At 33.0% G+C, this 21,508-nt stretch overlaps 1 protein-coding gene across 3 annotated transcripts in view; it reads left to right on the top strand.

The window, feature by feature from the left end:
• The first annotated feature begins 18,693 nt into the window (after positions 1 to 18,693).
• Esp (Epidermal stripes and patches) overlaps positions 18,694 to 21,508 on the top strand; it is a 32,007-nt gene continuing 29,192 nt past the window's right edge. The window contains exon 1 of one of the 3 annotated variants that reach the window (XM_089698393.1): positions 18,694 to 18,986. The gene's annotated coding sequence lies outside the window, so the exon portion shown is untranslated. Of the gene's footprint in view, positions 19,106 to 21,508 lie in introns of all 3 variants that reach the window. The other 2 variants (XM_089698392.1, XM_089698391.1) reach the window with 2 other exon arrangements.

Below are 21,508 nucleotides of genomic sequence, written 5' to 3'. Positions count from 1 at the left end.
AAAACCTTTTGAAATCTTACTGCTAGTCAAGTCTTGTAACGTTTTCTATAGATAATCGGTACCATGAGTAACTTATTTGACAGATGCTATATGATGCTATCGAGAAATATCTACTGTTTCGATTGTTCACTAGTACACACGTACTCGCTATCGAATGCAATAAGTCAACGCAAGATTCGATTGCAAACTCATGGTAAGGGTACCTAGAGTAACTAAAAACGTGTTGGTGAGGTCTCAGTCATGTGACAAGACTGGTTCAAATCACAGTTTTTACGGCTAGGCTTTGAGGGAAACTGGAGAAACGGTAGATTACTTTCTAAACAGGCTGACGTAGGTTCACCATGTTTTTATGGATTATGCGGCCGAATTGAATAGATGTATTGATTGATGTCCGCACCAAGTCCGGCGCACCATACGCACAGATTAAGTTTGTCATACGTCAGAAATACTATTTAACATAACTGCTTTTGACAATATAATAATTTCGGCTCTTTTTGGAAAACATTAAATACTTAAATTTAAAGTATGTAGTTTAGAGATAGTTGATTAGTAGAACATATGCTTGATTTTTTAGGATGATAAAACTATGTTATCGTCGTTAACATTTCAATTAAATTACGTAGGTATTAACTATTAAAGATGTTCTTATATAATATTATATTAACCTGTAGGTATCAATAAAGTATTTTGCGGTACCTACAATTTTAACTTTTTTAGTTACACGTACGTGTAACTCATTTATGCTATTACAATATTTTTTTAATTAATTGTTTACGCTTGTGTTATATCCGCTTATTTTACATGTTTATCTTCTGTCGTTTTCATTTAAGTCTGAACAAAATATATAACAATTTTTTAATACAAGTCTAATAAGCGTGTATTATTAACAAAATAAAATATGCATGTCATACAAAAGCCGTCTCGAGAAAGCATGGCGAGCTTATAGATCACGTGCATGCGTAAGCGATGACGTCACAGCGTATCAATGGGCCCCCCTGTCACGTGAGCCCTTCGTCCTTGCGCCTGAACCGGCTCCCCACCACAGCGGGTCACTGAACTCGTCTCGTCTGTTGGAGATTGCATCTTGACGCAGTCACTCGTCATGTTGATCGAAGGCTGATTCTAGTCAGCTGGTGCTAATCGCTAAAACTGTATGATGGAAAGAAATAAAAAGCTAACTGACGCGCGCGCGGTCACCAGAGACATATTATATTATATCGATACAAATGCGTAAAATTTTGAAATCATTTTATTTTGAAATGTGTTTACACGGTAATGAATTAACCAGTTTATAATCAATAATTAATATTTAATATTATAAATAATAAGTAAGCTTGCATGGAAAATTACTATACCTACTGATAGCCGATTTGCATTTTTTTACAGATCAAAGATTCTCTATTAGAAGTTAGAACTTGTATACGTAGTATATTATTATTAGTCTGTGATTAGAACAGTAACTTTTATAAATGTAGGTATTAAATTGTTATTATTCTAATACTTAGAAAATATTTGGGTGACTTTCGACAGCCAAAATATAAACTAGTTAGAAAATCTTTTAACTGGCAAAATATAATTTGCTCGAAGTTTATGTCGGGATATTTTGTGTCCAGTCTTACTAAATAGTCCATTGAATAAGTCCCTCCAAGGGGGGCCTAGAGTGCGTGAGTTAGTAACGTAAGATGTTTCTTCGGAAACATGTCAAGAGTCCTTAGGTAATAAACATACTAAAACCCCGGGCCACTAGGAAGAGCCCCGGAGTGGGGGGAGGGGGGAAATGGGTTCAATTTTTTCATTTTTCGCTTAAATCTCAAAAACGGTACATGTTAGAGAAAAACTTTCAAAGAAAAGTTGAAAGGCCATAAAATTATCTACAAGTTGTACCTAAATCATTTTTTCCTATATCCTACCGTTTCTGAGTTATACGCAGTAAAACATGATTTTGGCTCAAACAATTTCCACATCAATCGATCAAAAAATATTTCTTTCTTCCAAAAAATTCAAATGTGCAACTTGTGACCGGTACTGATAGATTGCTCTTAATTTGGTCTATAATTGGTAAAATAAACACATTCCTCCATGGAAGCCTTTAGGAGGAATCGATTGTCAAAATATTATATTAGGGTAGTTTGAGTTACTGAACTTGATCTTTTTATTTTTTTCTTCCAAAAAACTCAAAAGTGCAACTTGTGACCGGTACAGATAGATTGCTCATAATTAGGTCTATCATTGCTAAAAATACCAGATTCCACCACGGAGGCGTTACCGGGGAATTGAATTTTATCAGGGTAGTTACGATACATGAACTTTTTATTTTTTTTCTTCCAAAAAACTCAAAAGTGCAACTTGTGACCGGTACAGATAGATTGCTCATAATTAGGTTTATCATTGATAGAAATACCAGATTCCACCATGGAGGCGTTTACGGGGAATTTGAGTTTTATTAGGGTTGTTACGATACTTGAACTTTTTAACTAACTACCCTAATAAAATTCAATTCCCCGTAAACGCCTCCATGGTGGAATCTGGTATTTTTATCAATGATAGACCTAATTATGAGCAATCTATCTGTACCGGTCACAAGTTGCACTTTTGAGTTTTTTGGAAGAAAAAAAAATAAAAAGTTCAAGTATCGTAACTACCCTAATAAAATTAAATTCCCCGTAAACGCCTCCGTGGTGGAATCTAGTATTTTTATCAATGATAGACCTAATTATGAGCAATCTATCTGTACCGGTCACAAGTTGCACTTAGGAGTTTTTTGGAAGAAAAAAATAAAAAGATCAAGTTCAGTAACTCAAACTACCCTAATATAATATTTTGACAATCGATTCCTCCTAAAGGCTTCCATGGAGGAATGTGTTTATTTTACCAATTATAGAACAAATTAAGAGCAATCTATCAGTACCGGTCACAAGTTGCACTTTTGAGTTTTTTGGAAGAAAAAAATAAAAAGATCAAGTTCAGTAACTCAAAGTACCCTAATATAATATTTTGACAATCGATTCCTCCTAAAGGCTTCCATGGAGGAATGTGTTTATTTTACCAATTATAGACCTAATTAAGAGCAATCTATAAGTACCGGTCACAAGTTGCACTTTTGAGTTTTTTTGGAGAAAAAAAATAAAAAGTTCAAGTATCGTAACTACCCTAATAAAATTCAATTCCCCGTAAACGCCTCCGTAGTAGAATCTGGTATTTTTATCAATGATAGGCCCAATTATGAGCAATCTATCTGTACCGGTCACAAGTTGCACTTTTGAGTTTTTTGGAAGAAAAAAATAAAAAGATCAAGTTCAGTAACTCAAACTACCCTAATATAATATTTTGACAATCGATTCCTCCTAAAGGCTTCCATGGAGGAATGTGTTTATTTTACCAATTATAGAACAAATTAAGAGCAATCTATCAATACCGGTCACAAGTTGCACATTTGAGTTTTTTGGAAGAAAGAAATATTTTTTGATCGATTGATGTGGAAATTGTTTGAGCCAAAATCATGTTTTACTGCGTATAACTCAGAAACGGTAGGATATGGGAAAAAATGATCTAGGTACAACTTGTAGATAATTTTATGGCCTTTCAACTTTTCTTTGAAAGTTTTTCTCTAACATGTACCGTTTTTGAGATTTAAGCGAAAAATGAAAAAATGGACCCATTTCCCCCCTCCCCCCACTCCGGGGCTCCTCCTAGTGGCCCGGGGTTTTAGTATGTTTATTACCTAGGGACTCTTGACATGTTTCCGAAGAAACATCTTACGTTACTATCTCACGCACTCTAGAACTTTTTATTTAATGGACTAAAATCTAATACAACAAAGTCTTTGATGTTATGCTTGTTTCATGTAGGTATCTCAGTTCTCAACGAAGCTAATATATTGTCAATTAATAGTTCAGAGACTGTCGATCGAACGGCATTATTAGTGAAATAGGAAAGTAACTAAATGTGGGCTAGTGCTTTAATGTGTCTTTTTATTAAAAAAAATATAAAATAATCTTGGCCTGATCAATGATCATCTATATTTACGAAGAGACGTAGTATTGATATTCTGTATAGACTTACTATGGGAAAATGTTCTGAGAAATTGCTCTATTTTTTCAACGTCAGACCACCTGCTGTAAAAACCAGTATCAGCCACACCATCTGGATGGTTGGCGCGCCACCACTGTACGCAACTTCTTTCCACATATTGGAGCGTTGGTACAATTACCACCCGCGGTGTTTATGAATAATTGACACTGGGTCCTTCAAGAAAATAGCGCAGTCGTCTTTAAATATTATCAATTATGTAACCCACCGATTTTTTCTTGTGTTACATCCTTACATCGGGTGGCCCACTTTATCGTGTTTGCTCTGGCATAATATGAAATAAAATAATAATAATTAATATCTATCACAACTAGTTGTTGAGCAAAAAAGTATTGAAGTCACGTGATAAAACAGAGGAATAACCAACAAAAACTAATTAAGGTAGACTGTTAGCGAAGTTAAAATAAATAAATTGAAGAATTATGTACAAAAAAGACAGGGGTAATCAGTTTAAGTGACCCGCATTGTTGATAACATTTGTCAAGAAATTTCAGTTACTTGGTACACAGCAAATTCGGCAATTTAGTATGTATGTTTTTCAATTAACAGCTCAAATTCATGTTCTAGAAAATACGAGTCCTTGAATGCGAACAAATCAATTAAACAAGATATCCATTTGTTTAATTCAACGCAGTTGCGGCTACAACTAAATTGGATAAACTCGAGTCATAAACTTAAATGATTATGGTATTTGGGAGTTCTTAATACGTGTCAAAAACAACTAATTACAATTCTTTACCATGCGGAATTTAATTTATCTAAGTTGACGATAAGAAAATGGTAATACAATATATTATTGTTTATTTTCGGCTCACACCTACAGGCTTACTACCTTACTTTATCAGCTCATACATTAGTAATGTAAAAGAGTGTTTATCTGTCTATAAGAAAAACAACAAACATAATATTTCATAATGAGTTACTTGGACTCACAAGTTCAACCTTAAAATAATGAAAGATCCAATAAGGCTGGACGACGATATATTTATGTGCATTACATTAATGTAACAGTTTTCAAACATATTTATGTCCTGAACCTGCACATACTTCGGCAAAAATAATTACTCGTTTAGTTATTTAATGATACGGGCACTATATTATAACGTGCTATCTCATGAAACTATTCCTCATTGACAAACGTTATTCTTTATTTATTGACTTGCAAAAAGAAAAATCGCTAATATTATATGAAAGATCGGTAATTATGGAAAAAAGCAAGGACAGTAGTTTTAAAATTAAATCAGAATAGCTCAGGTTATGTAAATTAGAATTATAATCCAAGTTTGAATTAGCTCAAAAGAAGTCAAGGCTTACAAGAGGGAACGGTCCTTTTTATCCAGTTTCCAATTAAAATGTAAAACCTCTCGACCTTCCAGCCACAATTTTATTCCTTCTTCGTTAGAATCAATACAATAAGATTATTTTTTTTGCTAATTGCGTCTTTGCTTCCAAATCTTATTTGGTTTTTACGGTCGATTCATTTCGATGACTTTCCTTTTCTATTTTTAACGACAATGACTTCTTATTTGAAGTAAATTACTAATTATTTTTGGTTTAGGCATTGATAGATTTTATTTTGATGAAGTAGAAGAATTATAAAAAAATATTTAAACTTCATGTGCTCTATGAAATTTGAATTTTTTTTAGATAGTTATTGTTACAACATTTATTATACCAATTAAACAGACAGACAATGTACTTGAAAACATTTTAACACGTTGACTGCGGCACAGATATATAGGTCGTTTTAAACCTTGTTCTATACCAGACATTGTGGCGGCACGAGGCATATTAAACCCCACCGCCCGTAGGAGATCAAAATCCTTTTTTCGGCGCCAAATAAGACAAAGTGTGCGGCTTTTGTCGTGATTATTATTAACAATGAGTTCATTAACCTAAATCTACCGTCGCCCGTGGTTAGATTAGTTAGTTTAGATTCTATGGGTAAAATAAAATGTGGGGTCTGATGTACCCCATACCGCACTGAACGATAGCAGTTTTTCATATAATTTAGTGATGGGAAAAGAAATATCGACTTTATTTAATTGTATTTATTTATCAAACTTATGGATGTTTTTCATTAAAACAGGCCAAGCAATAATATTTTTTCAGATTTCAGATTTTAGAGTTTCACCACCCGGTTTTTCTTCATCTTCCTCCTTGATTAACTTTTTTCGGCAACGTTTCGACATAATCGGCAGCAGTCGTAATTCGTCGCGTGCTCAGTCTCGAATGTGTTGCACAACACTAACCGCGTGAAGCTAGCTTAGGGTGCGGTACGAGGTTCGCGGGGTACGAGGTTTTCGCAACCTCGTTCCGCACTGTGTTAGAATTTTTATTAGTTCAGTGCGGCACGAGGTCTAAGAAACCCGGTATTAAGGTCGGTATACCATTGAACTAGGAATCAATAGCACATCTCAGATATATAGATATGACTTTCCTACACTGAACCAGATGGCAGTTATGCCTCCCGCACGACAGAGAAGTTTAAGGCGTTACCCGGCAATTTCGACTATGTTCAACCTCTATAAAGTCTGGTACAACATAAAGCACAATACCGAAAAAAATATATAAAATAGGATGGTCTTTGATCTTTAATTGCTCGCGAGGACTTTTTTCCAAAGTTAATAGATTTCTAGAAAAAAAATGTGCCGTGGTCATCGATTTTTCCGCAAATACTCTAAGTATAAACTTCGTAACCTGCTGACTTAGAGCTCTGAAAATTTTATGTTTAATAAATTATCAGTTACACAACAGTCCCTGACGAGGATTTTTTGTTTCACTGATTGGTATCTTTTTAAATACAAAATGCGAGGAAAAAAGAACGTGCAGCGGGAGAGGTTTGAGATCCGTCAAGTATGGTCAAGGTTTTTTCCTACCGCTATAACGACGAGACACGGACAGGGTGTTTCAAGCCCTGTTTCGCAGCTAACGTGTTAAAGAAAGTAATTAATATGTATTCATACCATAATTTTTAACAATTTTAAGTAGGTAAGTACCTATGGTAAGTACCTAAACCTAAAGTTTCTCAAGACCTTTAACCACACTTTACTCTGACAAAATATTCTATAATATTCACAATTTGTTACAAGACTGTTTTTTACGTTATAAGAAATCACTTGATAATTTCACCGAGTTACCGTAACCGCCCACACTTATACGGTTTTATTTAATCCCGACGTAGGTACAGCGTGTATAAAATATATCATAAAAACGGCCTTGCACTTGGTCCGATCGATCATTGGACTAATATATTTAGTATCGGCCGCAAATAGTATCAATCAACGATTGTACCTAGTCATGTGACAGAATGATTACAGTATAGTAGGTCAGCGCTCGCTTGCTTATATAAACATTGAACAGTGAACACTGCCTCTGCGGATACCTACTTATGTATCGCTAATATAGTATACATATTGGTATTTTTAACATCGGTTGCTTTTTTGGTACTACGTATCGTATTTGATCCGGTTTTAATGCGTCTTGAATGGATAAGGCTTCCTTGTGAATAACTTGATTGTAAAAATACTATCAAGTTTTTGTATTCAAGATCTGAACGATCTAAAGATTAGTATATATGGATTATTATTTAAACAAATGAAAGAATATTCCCTGTAAATTGTTCAAAACGATATTGATTTTTTAAGATAGATAATAAACTAATAACTAACGTAAGGTTCTAGAATTTGAAATGATACAACATATAACATTATTAAAATCACATGATATACATCATAATATTATAGGTAAGTAATACATTTTATTGACAATGATTATGACCGTTTATCAACATTTTCGCGCGCGTTAAATTCCTTTTAGCGTAGGCATAATATTATGCAAATTTGTCGATAGAATTGAGCAAAAAAATAAACATTGGAATTTTGTGCAATTTTAGCATTTGTCTGTTAATTTTATGGTAAATATATAAATATTGGAACTATTTCCGAAAAACTTCTACACTACATTTTTGTACAAATATCACAGAATATCCAATAGTAATAACGTACAAATACCTAGTTATGTACTTATATAATTTAATGTAAAGTGATTATCAAGATTAAAATAATATCTAACTACTAAATGCTTCAATGCTCTAAGACTAAATGTATGTGTGTGTAAAACTGTATCCAATCTTATATATGTATATTATATATGTAAACAATGTGACAATTATTTTCACTTCTGCAGCTGCGCCACATTCAGTACGTAGGTACCTACTTTTTGTATGAAAAAGCCTTCGAAAGTGCAATAATGATCTCCCAAAGTCCCAATTCATACAAAACTTTGAAAGTAATCATTTTAGGTAGGAGAGAATTAAGGCCAAGTACAAGCTTGTATATAATGAAAACTTTTCTCTGAAGAAATTACCTTCCCAACAAGCAAAATTAACTAGAAGATCATGTTTTTAAAAACATGTAGGTACTTATTTAGTATCCAAGTAAGTCCAATGAAAAAATGTTTTAGAATGAATTGAATTCCGCGCTCATTCTAATTAGACTAGGTATACAAAAACTAATGCGCAAAAATTGTTAGTACAAAAACTGCGTACAGTTATTATTCTTACAGAGGTTACATCTTATTTAAGAACGTTAATCGGTCGTTGACCTCCATTTTATCATCAATCAACATTCAATCGTAATGTTTTGACTGTGAAGATTCTTTGTTTTGTGCATCCGTGATTTTATCAATGTCTTGACAAGAATTGCATTGACCCATTATTCCGTTTGGCATATTGTTCAGAATATTCACCTTTACTTGTTTATACAGATAGATGTTTTTCACATCATACCTACGACGTACATACCTAATAGGAATCAGAATATGGCTAGGAATTAGGAATAGGATATATACTTCGAATATAAGAAAATACCGGTACATTTTTTTAACTCAAACATTACAATCGTCAGTGATATTTCATCATTTACTACCTATATAAACTTTTTTAATCACAATCACGAAATAAGAGCAGGTAGGTACTTAGGTATAAATATTTAGTTCGCGGAAATCATCTAACTGTTAGTTTTGAAAATAAACAAAAAATAAGACTTGTATCTACCTCAAAAGGTCTCGCAAAAACTAAATAGCTTTTAGAATTTTGAGTTTCTTGTTAAGAGTTGGCATAGCAATATTCTATATGTATAAATAATAAACGTTATTTTAAATAGTCTTTTTAATTCTATTGTGAGTTTTTATCTATCTGTGGAAGTTGCTGATGCTCTTGTACGATACCTATAAATTACGATATCATATTAAAATGTAAAATTGCTTAAAAGAAAGCCCACAAACAATACATCTTGAAAAAACCAATATACCGTTGAAGTCCCTTTCGCACTTGACACTTTTCGACACAAATGTCGAGGTCAACGAGTCTCCATCGCAGGTGAAAACTGGTCCTGCTATAGTCCATTGAATGAATCCTTCCAAGGGGGGTCTAGAGTGCGTGAGTTAGTAACGTAAGATGTTTCTTCGGAAACATGTCAAGAGTCCCTAGGTTATAAACATACTAAAACCCCGGGCCACTAGGAGGAGCCCCGGAGTGGGGGGAGGGGGGAAATGGGTCCATTTTTTCATTTTTCGCTTAAATCTCAAAAACGGTACATGTTAGAGAAAAATTTTCAAGGAAAAGTTGAAAGGCCATAGAATTATCTACAAGTTGTACCTAAATCATTTTTTCCTATATCCTACCGTTTCTGAGTTAAACGCAGTAAAATATGATTTTGGCTCAAACAATTTCCACATCAATCGATCAAAAAATATTTCTTTCTTCCAAAAAACTCAAATGTGCAACTTGTGACCAGTACTGATAGATTGCTCTTAATTAGGTCTATAATTAGTAAAATAAACACATTCCTCCATGGAAGCCTTTAGGAGGAATCGATTGTCAAAATATTATATTAGGGCAGTTTGAGTTACTGAACTTGGTCTTTTTATTTTTTTCTTCCAAAAAACTCAAAAGTGCAACTTGTGACCGGTACAGATAGATTGCTCATAATAAAGTCTATCATTAATGAAAATACCAGATTCCACCACGGAGGCGTTTACGGGGAATTGAATTTTATCAGGGTAGTTACGATACATGAACTTTTTATTTTTTTCTTCCAAAAAGCTCAAAAGTGCAACTTGTGACCGGTACAGATAGATTGCTCATAATTAGGTCTATCATTGATAAAAATACCAGATTCCACCATGGAGGCGTTTACGGGGAATTGAATTTTATATACAATTACCTAATTAAGAGCAATCTAACAGTACCGGTCACAAGTTGCACTTTTGAGTTTTTTGGAAGAAAAAAATAAAAAGATCAAGTTCAGTAACTCAAACTACCCTAATATAGTATTTTGACAATCGATTCCTCCTAAAGGCTTCCATGGAGGAATGTGTTTATTTTACCAATTATAGACCTAATTAAGAGCAATCTAACAGTACCGGTCACAAGTTGCACTTTTGAGTTTTTTGGAAGAAAAAAATAAAAAGATCAAGTTCAGTAACTCAAACTACCCTAATATAGTATTTTGACAATCGATTCCTCCTAAAGGCTTCCATGGAGGAATGTGTTTATTTTACCAATTATAGACCTAATTAAGAGCAATCTATCAGTATCGGTCACAAGTTGCACTTTTGAGTTTTTTTGGAGAAAAAAAAATAAAAAGTTCAAGTATCGTAACTACCCTAATAAAATTCAATTCCCCGTAAACGCCTCCGTGGTGGAATCTGGTATTTTTATCAATGATAGACCCAATTATGAGCAATCTATCTGTACCGGTCACAAGTTGCACTTTTGAGTTTTTTGGAAGAAAAAAATAAAAAGATCAAGTTCAGTAACTCAAACTACCATAATATAATATTTTGACAATCGATTCCTCCTAAAGGCTTCCATGGAGGAATGTGTTTATTTTACCAATTATAGACCTAATTAAGAGCAATCTATCAGTACCGGTCACAAGTTGCACATTTGAGTTTTTTGGAAGAAAGAAATATTTTTTGATTGATTGATGTGGAAATTGTTTGAGCCAAAATCATGTTTTACTGCGTATAACTCAGAAACGGTAGGATATAGGAAAAAATGATTTAGGTACAACTTGTAGATAATTCTATGGCCTTTCAACATTTCCTTGAAAGTTTTTCTCTAACATGTACCGTTTTTAAGATTTAAGCGAAAAATGAAAAAAATGGACCCATTTCCCCCCTCCCCCCACTCCGGGGCTCCTCCTAGTGGCCCGGGGTTTTAGTATGTTTATTACCTAGGGACTCTTGACATATTTCCGAAGAAACATCTTACGTTACTAACTCACGCACTCTAGAACTTTTTATTCAATGGACTATAACCCGTGATAATTCATACTACATCCCATGACAAATATTAACATGAACAACTCATATTAATCTAATTAAATGTATTAATTAAACATTATGTGTAAACTATCATAACTAAGCTATGCGATAATAAACTTTGTACTCATTGATACATTTTGTTGCACTGAGTACTCATTAGATGAGCTGAGGTTTGAGCTGACTGGCAAATTCATATTATTATGATTTATGATCGCAATAACTAGTCACGGTTAATTATGTTACTTATAATATGAATTTGCCAGTTAGTTCAATTCACTGCGAAAACTGTCTGGAAATAAGAGGTCATAAGACGGCCCGTGATCAGTTGTATTTGGGAAATAAGAGGTCATAAGACGGCCCGTGATCAGTTGTGTTGTTAGTTTCAATAATTTCAATATAATATGAGCAATCAATAACAATAATAATAATACAATCTGTTGATTGTTTACATACATTTTCATTAAGGGTGATTGAATTTTGATTTATAGATATTTATGAGACAATCGTCCGTAAGAATGTTAATTATAATAACGCAACTGCGACGCATCATACTACCAGTTTAGTGTTATATAATCTGTGCTAATAGTAAAGTCAAATATGTATAGAAATAACAATAAGAGTTTAGACAACTACTGAAAAATAGAATTAATTAAAAATACATCAACAACAGGGATGTTTCTTTTTAGTTAGCACCTTTTATTCTCCTTGCAGAGAAAAAATGAAGCTTTCCGTAGTTTGCGTAGCTTCAAGGAAAAAGTCTGCCAAAATATTATACCTATTTAAGTACGTATCTAAACGACGATACCACAAACTATAAGTACACTACCGTCAATGAGCTCTTAAAAATTCAGGTATGTACGAAGTATTTTTTCAGCGAACTATTTATTACAATATGCCAATTGCTTATCAACATATTAACTCCATGTCAATATAAATGAGTGATCGTGTGTGAGTAGAAACAAGTTTCATGGCGGCCACAGCACACATGCGCGATTATAGTGCATTCCGCACGCACACATGCAAAAACCACGTGATTCTACTTATCGACGATGAAGTATCAATACCTCCTAACTAACATTTTAGCGATTTTCGTTTTATTGCATTTTCGTACTTAAAATAGAGTAATACATAGGCCCATAAAGGTCATTTCTCTGTAAACAGTCAATTTGAGCAAATATTAAAGTGTAGCAATACCTTATAACAAAAGTTGCGTCATTTTTGCTGGCAATATATTCTAACTACACCCTGACGCCTCCGCTCTATGTTTTTAAGCACGCTTTCCTTGGGCTCATTTATAGTTTATTCCTGGGTTAAAAGTGGTGAGTTTGGCATGCTTTCAAACCAAGAAGAAAGTATCCTAATACGTGCTTCTCCATCAAACTCAACAAACCATCGAAAATTGCCATTCTTGACGATTTTTTAGATGCTTTTCCAAAACTACCATCGCATTACGAGCGTAAAGATACCAACAAATTGTTCGTAGAGTCAATTAAATTAATAAGCATTGTACATGTTACTGGTATGACGAAACAGCTGCTGCCCTGACGTCTAGCACTTTTGTTTCGTTTGTAATTAATTACCTGGAAAAGCATTGTGTTAGCCAACAGCTGCCTATTATTGTATTTTCTGACGGATGCTCTTACCAAAATCGCCTATTTTGCGTGAGAGATGGAGGTGGGGGAAACCAGCTAAAACTGAAACCACCCGAGCACATGAAGCCAAGCAGCTTGTGAGGGCTCCTCGGACGCCATGCATGATCTGTGATCCCTAAATCAAAGAGGTGTTTGTCGAAGGGGCCGTGCCCTGTGAGGGTCCCTGTTATTACACGTAGTTGCACTCTGCGTAGGTTGAGAATCCGACGTGCAAGTCTAGAGTCAATGTTTGGTAGGGCTTCTCTGGCTTGCTTGCAGTCAGATCTGCTTGAACATTCTGCTTGTAGTGCAGTGCTAGTGAGCTGGGTAATCATCAGCCGGATCCAGCTTGCAGGTAGCGGTATAATGGGAAAAGGTCCCTTGACCGGTGTTTGAGATGCCCTTCTGGCTAATATGTCAGCAGCATCGTTTGCTCGTGAGTTACTACTTACTGTGTCCTTTTATTCATTGTAGTACTAGGGACTTTCCCAGATCACATACCCTAGTTAGGGCTAGGTGACACTTTAGAATTAACCCTGAAGTGATTTCATGGCTTTTGATTGCCATGAGTGCTGCTTTGCTATCCGATAGGATCCGAATCGAAAAGTTGTTACATTCCTTTTGATTATGGCTGAAGCTGCAAGTAGAAGTCCTAGGCATTCAGCCTGAAAGACTGTATTACGGGGTCTCAAGGGGTGCGAGATGTTAATGTTTAGGTCCTCAGAGAAGACCCCAGCACCCGTGCCATTTTCAGTCTTGGACCCGTCCGTGAAGATGAGTAAATCTTCGACGCTGTTGTGCTATGATGTGTTCACGTAGCTGTATCTTATATTTCTTGACTTGAACGCCAACTTAAGAACAAAGAAATTTACGTTCCGAGTGATTATGCCACTATAACCAAAGCAGCAAGAAAATCTCGTCCATATGAAGTTGAACAAATTGAAATAATGTTTTATATTCAAATCACTATCTTCGAGCATAATCACGTGTAGTGACAGGATTTTAAATCAACATTTTACTATAGTATTGATACAAAAACCTAATATTAAAATAAAAATATGTTGTAATCTTTAGAACAATTTCTTCTAAGTATATTGGCAATAACTTGTATCTAATAAATACGGCTTTCTATTTAAATAAAATTACAAGCAATATCTAATATCTGCATGTTTTTTTTAAAAAGCTTTGAAGTTACATTTAATAAATGATTCCATGATATCTTATATCCTTTGATAATGAACGTAAGCTAAAATAATAATTAAAAACAGTAACGAAAAAGAAATAAAACGTTTTTTTTATCTCCTGAAAAATGTAGTTTTTGTAGTTAGCATATATTGATACTTCATCGTCGTTATGTTGTTTACATGAAAATATAATGATCCTTTCTCTACTGATTTATTTACTCTGTGCTAGATTATGCGAAGCCTTTGCGGTTGTATTTTGTATTTGAACTTGAAAGTAGATAATTCATACAATGATGTCAATTATTATGAATGTAACATGTAACAATTAATAATAATAAGATGTTACAAGAGTGACAATTAGCGAGGTTTTTTTTGGTTTGATGGTTTCCCGTTACTTAAATATCTATATAATATGTATCTATAAAAGTAATATTACGTATTCTTTGCTACAAAGTAGTAGTAATCAATATCTATAAAAATAATATGTATTACGTACCTATTCTTTGCTGCAAAGTAGTATCAAAAAATTGGCATTGATTTTTTATACTGTACTAATATTAAAATTACGGGAGAATAACATAGATTAGGAGATTTAAATGCGAACTTGGCCTCAAGCTTACGTTTATTAAATCAAACAAAAACTACCAATGTCCCTTTGTTATACAATGATGGCCCGAATATGTAATGCAAAACGCCTTTTGCGTATAGATTGTAGTTAAAATTCGCAGTAGACAAAAACAATAGATTCGTCTTTGAGAAGGCAAAATGCAATCTCTAAGTTATAGACAAAAAAGTAGGTATATTGAAATATGAACAGCAGTCACCAGATAATTAACTTATTTAAGGGCCGATTTTTCAATCCTTGGTTAAAATTTATCCGTCCAATAAAGTATTACACGAACATTTTAAAATGTCACCTGTAAACTGTCAAATACTGACAATTAGAATACATTTTTGAAATGGTAGTAGTCGATGAATAAGTTTTAACTTTTAACCAAGGATTGAAAAATCAGCCCTAAAACTAACAAGAGTATATAGGATACAGTGTGACAGAAGTGCGGAAATCTTTATTTTTTTCAGGAAACTATATCAAAGACTATATTATGTAAGAATAATTAATTTGTATATAAAAAATACATATGACAAAAATAAAAAAAAGCAGTCTATTTATAAAAGAAAGTAAAGGAATATACGAAAGATTTCCTTACAATAATAAGCAATTTTCTTGTTTTATAATATAATATACTTTATGGACATTGTGTTATTTATAACAGCCGCTGAATGAAAATTTGTATAGATTCAGCAATCATTCAATATAAATGTCAATGCCATATCAATAAATAATTCATTGGGTTATAACGTTCTCGATGGGACAAAAACTCCGTTATAGAGGTATAGTATTGTATTCTGTAGTTATAACTTATATCTCGCGAATCTATATTAATATTTAATTTTATTATATAGGTAATGATAATATTATACATAAATCGAAAACTATTTTTATATACCTACAAAAATATACTTCATGAATACGAAATATGTATCATAAAATGAAATAACAGCAATCGGAGTTACGTCATTATTATTAAAACTGTTTTTTTTTACATAATTATTTATTTTTAATTCACAATGTTTAATTTGTAATAATTATTGAACATAATAATATTATGTACACTATTATTGAACATTGGTTGCAAGTCGAAAGAGTTCAACGCGATATGATATTTAGTAGATATTTACCTGGGGGCTTAGCTGACTAAGCCCCAAATTAAACTAAATACATATTAGCATTATCACTATCACTACATAGTATAAAACAAAGTCGCTTTCTCTGTCCCTATGTCCATATATCCCTATGTATGCTTAAATCTTTAAAACTACGCAACGGATTTTAATGCGGTTTTTTTTTAATAGAACGAGTGATTCAAGAGGAAGGTTTTAGTATATAATTTATTATGTTTTAGACAAAGCGGGCAAATATAAATAAAAGATCTCATAGGTAGTATTCCAGAATAATTTCAATTTTAAGTAGGTACTAGGTAGGTTCTGGGTACAGGGATATAAAAAACTATTAAAAAGTAAAATTACCAACTTTGACATATTTTATTCATCAAACTATATCACGAAAATATCACCATTTACAATACGAATATTAAACTTGTATATGATAATTGATAATATGTGTATATATATCAGATATTATAAAGTCTATTCATGTTGTTCTTTGGATTTTTAATACGATTTTTATTTAAAGCGACATCTTACACTCCAACGATACTCGAAAACTTTGCATACCCATTACCACTTTTACAAGAGAGTCCTATTCCTTACGTTCAACGTAAAACGCAATGGATGGTACATTCGGTCAGTAACCCTTATGACGTCAAAGCTTGCATTATATAATCATATTCAACCCCCGAGCGATGTACCTGCACATATCGATTTATCTGTATCCTTGACATGGACTGCCGACCAATCACAATCCGATACACATTTGCACTATTAAAATACTCTGACATTCACGGTATGAAGAACTACGTAGCTTAAATATTTTCCGTTTATTACCTACGTCATCAAAATATGTTTACGTATCAATGAGATATAGATTGGTTTATACTTTATTATAATACTTCGAATTGAAAATAAATCTGTCCCCGGATTGACGCGCATGCAACAGGTTTTTGTGTAAACAAGATCGGATTGAATAAATTCTCTAAAAGTTTCATGATCTGTTCCTATTTTGTTTTATTTTTAGGTACCATATGTTTCATTATTTTTTATTAAATGCAATATGACGTAATATTGTAAACAAAAGACATGATTTCAATTGAATTTAATTGCATATCTGAGTTCAACAACTAATCAATCGGTATGGAATAGAATCTTCCTCGATATCTTAATAATTGAAATGAATTGTGAAATAACTCACCCAATTAAAAAATAAATCCTAAAAATACGTCTTGTTACTTCTTAAATTCTTAATAAATTATTAGTCGTATTTGAAAAAGAAACGAAAACAATGAAAAATAAAATTTCGACAGATTATATCAACGTTGCAGTTGCAATCACAAAAAAAATATTTACACAAAGAAAATTAAAAAGATTTCAGAAAGACTCCATCAATATTAATTAAATTATTTTTAACTAAATACATTATTTTTATATTTTTTGTGATCGATGACAATATTATTAAGACACCTCATTTTCGTTTAAAATTCAGATTATCTAAATTCCTTTAAAATGACTAAGTAATAATATAATCAAAGCAAGTCATTGCACTAGGTTCCCTACTGACATAGATTAAAAATATTTTTAGAATAACCGGTAATTGAGACCACGCTTACAAAATGATGTTTGTGTATAATCTGTTTACGTTATGGATGATTCCAATTTTGAAAGACGTTGTTGATAGCTTAATTTTTTAATTTCAAAGAAGTTGTTGATACTTGTAGTATTAGTGAATTTTAATAATAATTAATAACAGTGAAAACAACGTACAAATTATTTCCAGAAAGGTAAATATAGGGAAATTAATTATTAATTATATTAATTGTATAAATAATAACACCAAACCAATTTTCATCGTTTGTAAAATTCTCAAGTAAATTGGCGTCATCAAAAAACTACCCTCATTAAGGGAAGTTAATAAAGATTATGAATACCTAACTAATAACAAATTGTTTAACTTTTAATTGGCGCTTGTTATTCAGACAAAGCAGACTATAAAAATAAATGTCAAGGATTCTCAAAGTGCGGTAATTGATCCCCAATAATATAAATCAATGAATTGAGGAAGATATTCTGACAACGGGTTTTCTGATAACGTATTTTTTTTTTTCACTGAGAAACAAAACAAACTTATACCAAATTATTAAACGCAGTTTTTTTATAAAGTATATTAAAGTCTAAAGAAATTCAAAATTGTTTCAAGAATATGATATACCAAATATAAATAATAATATACTTTATCCTATAACCAGAATAATGTTTACTTAGACATAAATATGAGAAACAATATCATATGTCAGTGTCTACATAATTTTGGCAAGTTTCTCGAGGGACCATAAAGTTAACGGTTACTTAGCTTGTAAGCGCAGGCTGCGTGTCGCCTGGGATCATACAACAGAATACAAATTATGTAACTGTGTCATACGCGATATAAGTTATCCCATATAGATATGTATTTAATTCAATTAAAAAGAATACAAAAAAAACTTTCTGAATTTATTACAAATGTATGGTAAACATCACTTAAAATTAAAAATAAATACGAATTATGCAAAGCTCTCTGTAAGCACTTTTTAATTATTTGCCCTGTAGAAAAACGTTTATGCTATTGTGTGTAAAATTAAGCTTATTAATTCTATAGCCGTACTGAAATGGAAATAATAATCCTTGTATTCATCAGGACGGGTCGGAGCGATCTCCTGGGGTGAGAGTTAGGGAGGGGTGCGGGGTGGAATGACGCGTGTTCGCGGGGCGCGGGCGCGGAGGGACGCATGGCGCAGCCTCCATAGCGCATCTCCCTGGTGCTGAACGCTGATACTAGCGGCGATCGCTCCCATCCGTCAGTCGCGCTTCAACCGCGAAAAAGTGAGCACGTGTGCGTGCAACAAATCGGTCTTTGACGGTCCGCACGCTCCATCAACACGTCGTCGCCACCGGCACAGTTGAAATCCTCCCAGCGCGGCATGTGCACCTGACCCCAGTCGCGATACCGGCTCCAATACGACCCCCATAACAAGCACAAGTGAGTGAGGATCCTTCAGGATTGTCAATTATTTGTGAAAGTTTTATTCGTGAAACCCCTTACGTGAAAATTACAACGATTCTTCAGCGGTACCCTACACACCATCACATCACAAGTGCGTATGTTAATTTATTTTATTTTGTGTTGTTCGTTAATTTTTTGTTTCATTCATTGTTTTATTTTTAATTATTTTTTTGTTAAGAATTATTTCCTTCTTCCGTCCTGTCACCCTTTTTTGGTTTTGTATATTTTAAAATTTAAGTTAGTACTTAACATGCGACCACGACCCTTAATTTCACCAGAATCTAGACGAGTACACACCTAACACGTTAACTTGAAGTGCGGTGAAACTTAAATGCTCCAATTATGTAAATTAGTTTGCGATAACTAGGTTCGAATGTTGTTAATATCTCACACAAGCAATGACTATAAAATAAGAATTAAAATTAACATTCTACTAAAACATGTGCCGACACCGGTTCTGTTTTGGTCCAACACCCCTGAAATATTCGTAGAAAAAATAAGCGATGAGAACATTGTATAGAATTATAGCTAACTTATTTAAAAAATTAACATTTAAACTTTTAATAACTTGTATAAAAATAGTCTCGAAGCGTTAGCATTCGATCGATTCTATATAAAGGTTGAAATTTATTGACAAAAAGACGAATTAAAATGAGTAATCAATAATCATGTATTTGAGTTATTAAGTTGATATCCAATCTATTTCCCTATAATAAAAAAAATGTGAGTCCGAAGTTTCAAATTAATAACATGTTAATTTTAACATGGAGATGTTAAAATAAAGTTTGGGAAACATAGATAAAAATAATATAATCAATGAATAATGAATAGTAATATCTATTTAATGTAAACACACAAAGGAAATAGAATCATTTTGAATTCCTTAACTGATTGAGATAAAAATAAATTTATAATGAAAAGAAACAGTTCAATGATACACATGTGTATGCGGGAGTAAATTAAATAATAATTTACACGTATTACAGTAAAGCAGGGTCAAGTTCTTACATTGAAAATATATAATAAATAATGTTCAGACAGAGTCACAGTCACAGAGTATAAAAAGGTCCTAGAAACTTGTCTGAAAACAGATTATACAAAAAATGGGTAGGGAGGTATAAGTTCTTTAATCATGATTGACGCATATCATCAAATTAAAACTTATGAAATTGTTAATATTTTAAATCATAATAATTAATTTGACTTTCTTTGCCAAAATGAAATAGATTTTTATTTTTTATAAACACACATTTTTTCACACATCATTCAATTATGCTAATATCCAATCTCAAACTTATTACTTATTACATTACTTGACAGAAAATCCTTCTCAATAGAAATTCCCGGACATGATTAACTCCATAGTTCCTTTTGTTGATTAACCACTGAACCCTAGATTAGGGTTGACTTACCAGAAGCCAATCCATTACATACACTATTAGACACACATAAGGATTTGATTTGTTTGCTTCGCTTAATTTCAAAGGGTGTAAAAGTGTGAGAAAAGGTCAATTTCGTGTTGAGATCACCTTTATAGGGGTTCAACCCTTGCAAATCCCTTGTTAATAATAACGTGGTAGCGATTTGACAACGTCTTTAATCTTTTGGTTTGTATATGTACCACGAGGTAATTTTACTTCAAGTGAAAAGTTATACAGTTCTACAATATTGTAAAAACCACACAAGGTACATTAAATTTATTACAATATATTTATTTGGTTATGATCGGAGGCTCTGATAAATATTTGTCGCATAATGTGTAAAGGTTGATTTCAATATATAGCTTAAAAGAAAATCAATTACTATTTAATCAATTAAACAGTAATACATAAAAGATTGTTAACATGTAGGTACCTACCTCTGTATCGAATCCATACTATATAATATTATAAATGCGAAAGTAACTCTGTCTGTCTGTCTGTTACTCAATCACGCCTGAACTACTGAACCAATTTGCATGAAATTTGGTATAGATATATTTTGATACCCGAGAAAGGACATAGGATAGGTTTTATCCCAGAAATCCTACGGGAACGGGTTTTTCTCTGAAAACGCGGGCGAAGCCGCGGGCGGAAAGCTAGTTACAAAATAAATCAAAGGAAACATTAAAATTGGTACAAAATCACGATACCTATTATTCATAATTACATTTAAAAACCGAAATCGAACGCTATATTTTGGCCTTGGAATTGGAACAGATAAAAAATATAACAGACTATATCTGTCATCAGCGCACTCACAAAAAGTACAGATAAAAATGATTCGAACTAAAATGTACAAATCCTTTGGAATCCTAAAAATATAAATATGTACTTGTTACTTGACATTTGTCACATGCAGGCCTTAATGCATCTACAGACGCTCCGATTTGGTTGGTGCCAACCATCCGACCACGACCAAATCGGAAAGTGTAGAGAGCGGTTGGTCCGACATAATTATTATTAATATTGGTTTGACGTGGTCGGATGCGCCAGCAATACCGACCAAACCAACTTCCT

Source organism: Colias philodice, chromosome 8 (genome assembly GCF_061535455.1).
Source record: "Colias philodice isolate Cphi_HAF_F1 chromosome 8, ilColPhil1 Martin Lab GWU primary, whole genome shotgun sequence".
NCBI lineage: Eukaryota > Metazoa > Arthropoda > Insecta > Lepidoptera > Pieridae > Colias > Colias philodice.
Note: the sequence above shows the minus strand (reverse complement) of the source record. Positions and strands in the feature narration are given on the sequence as shown.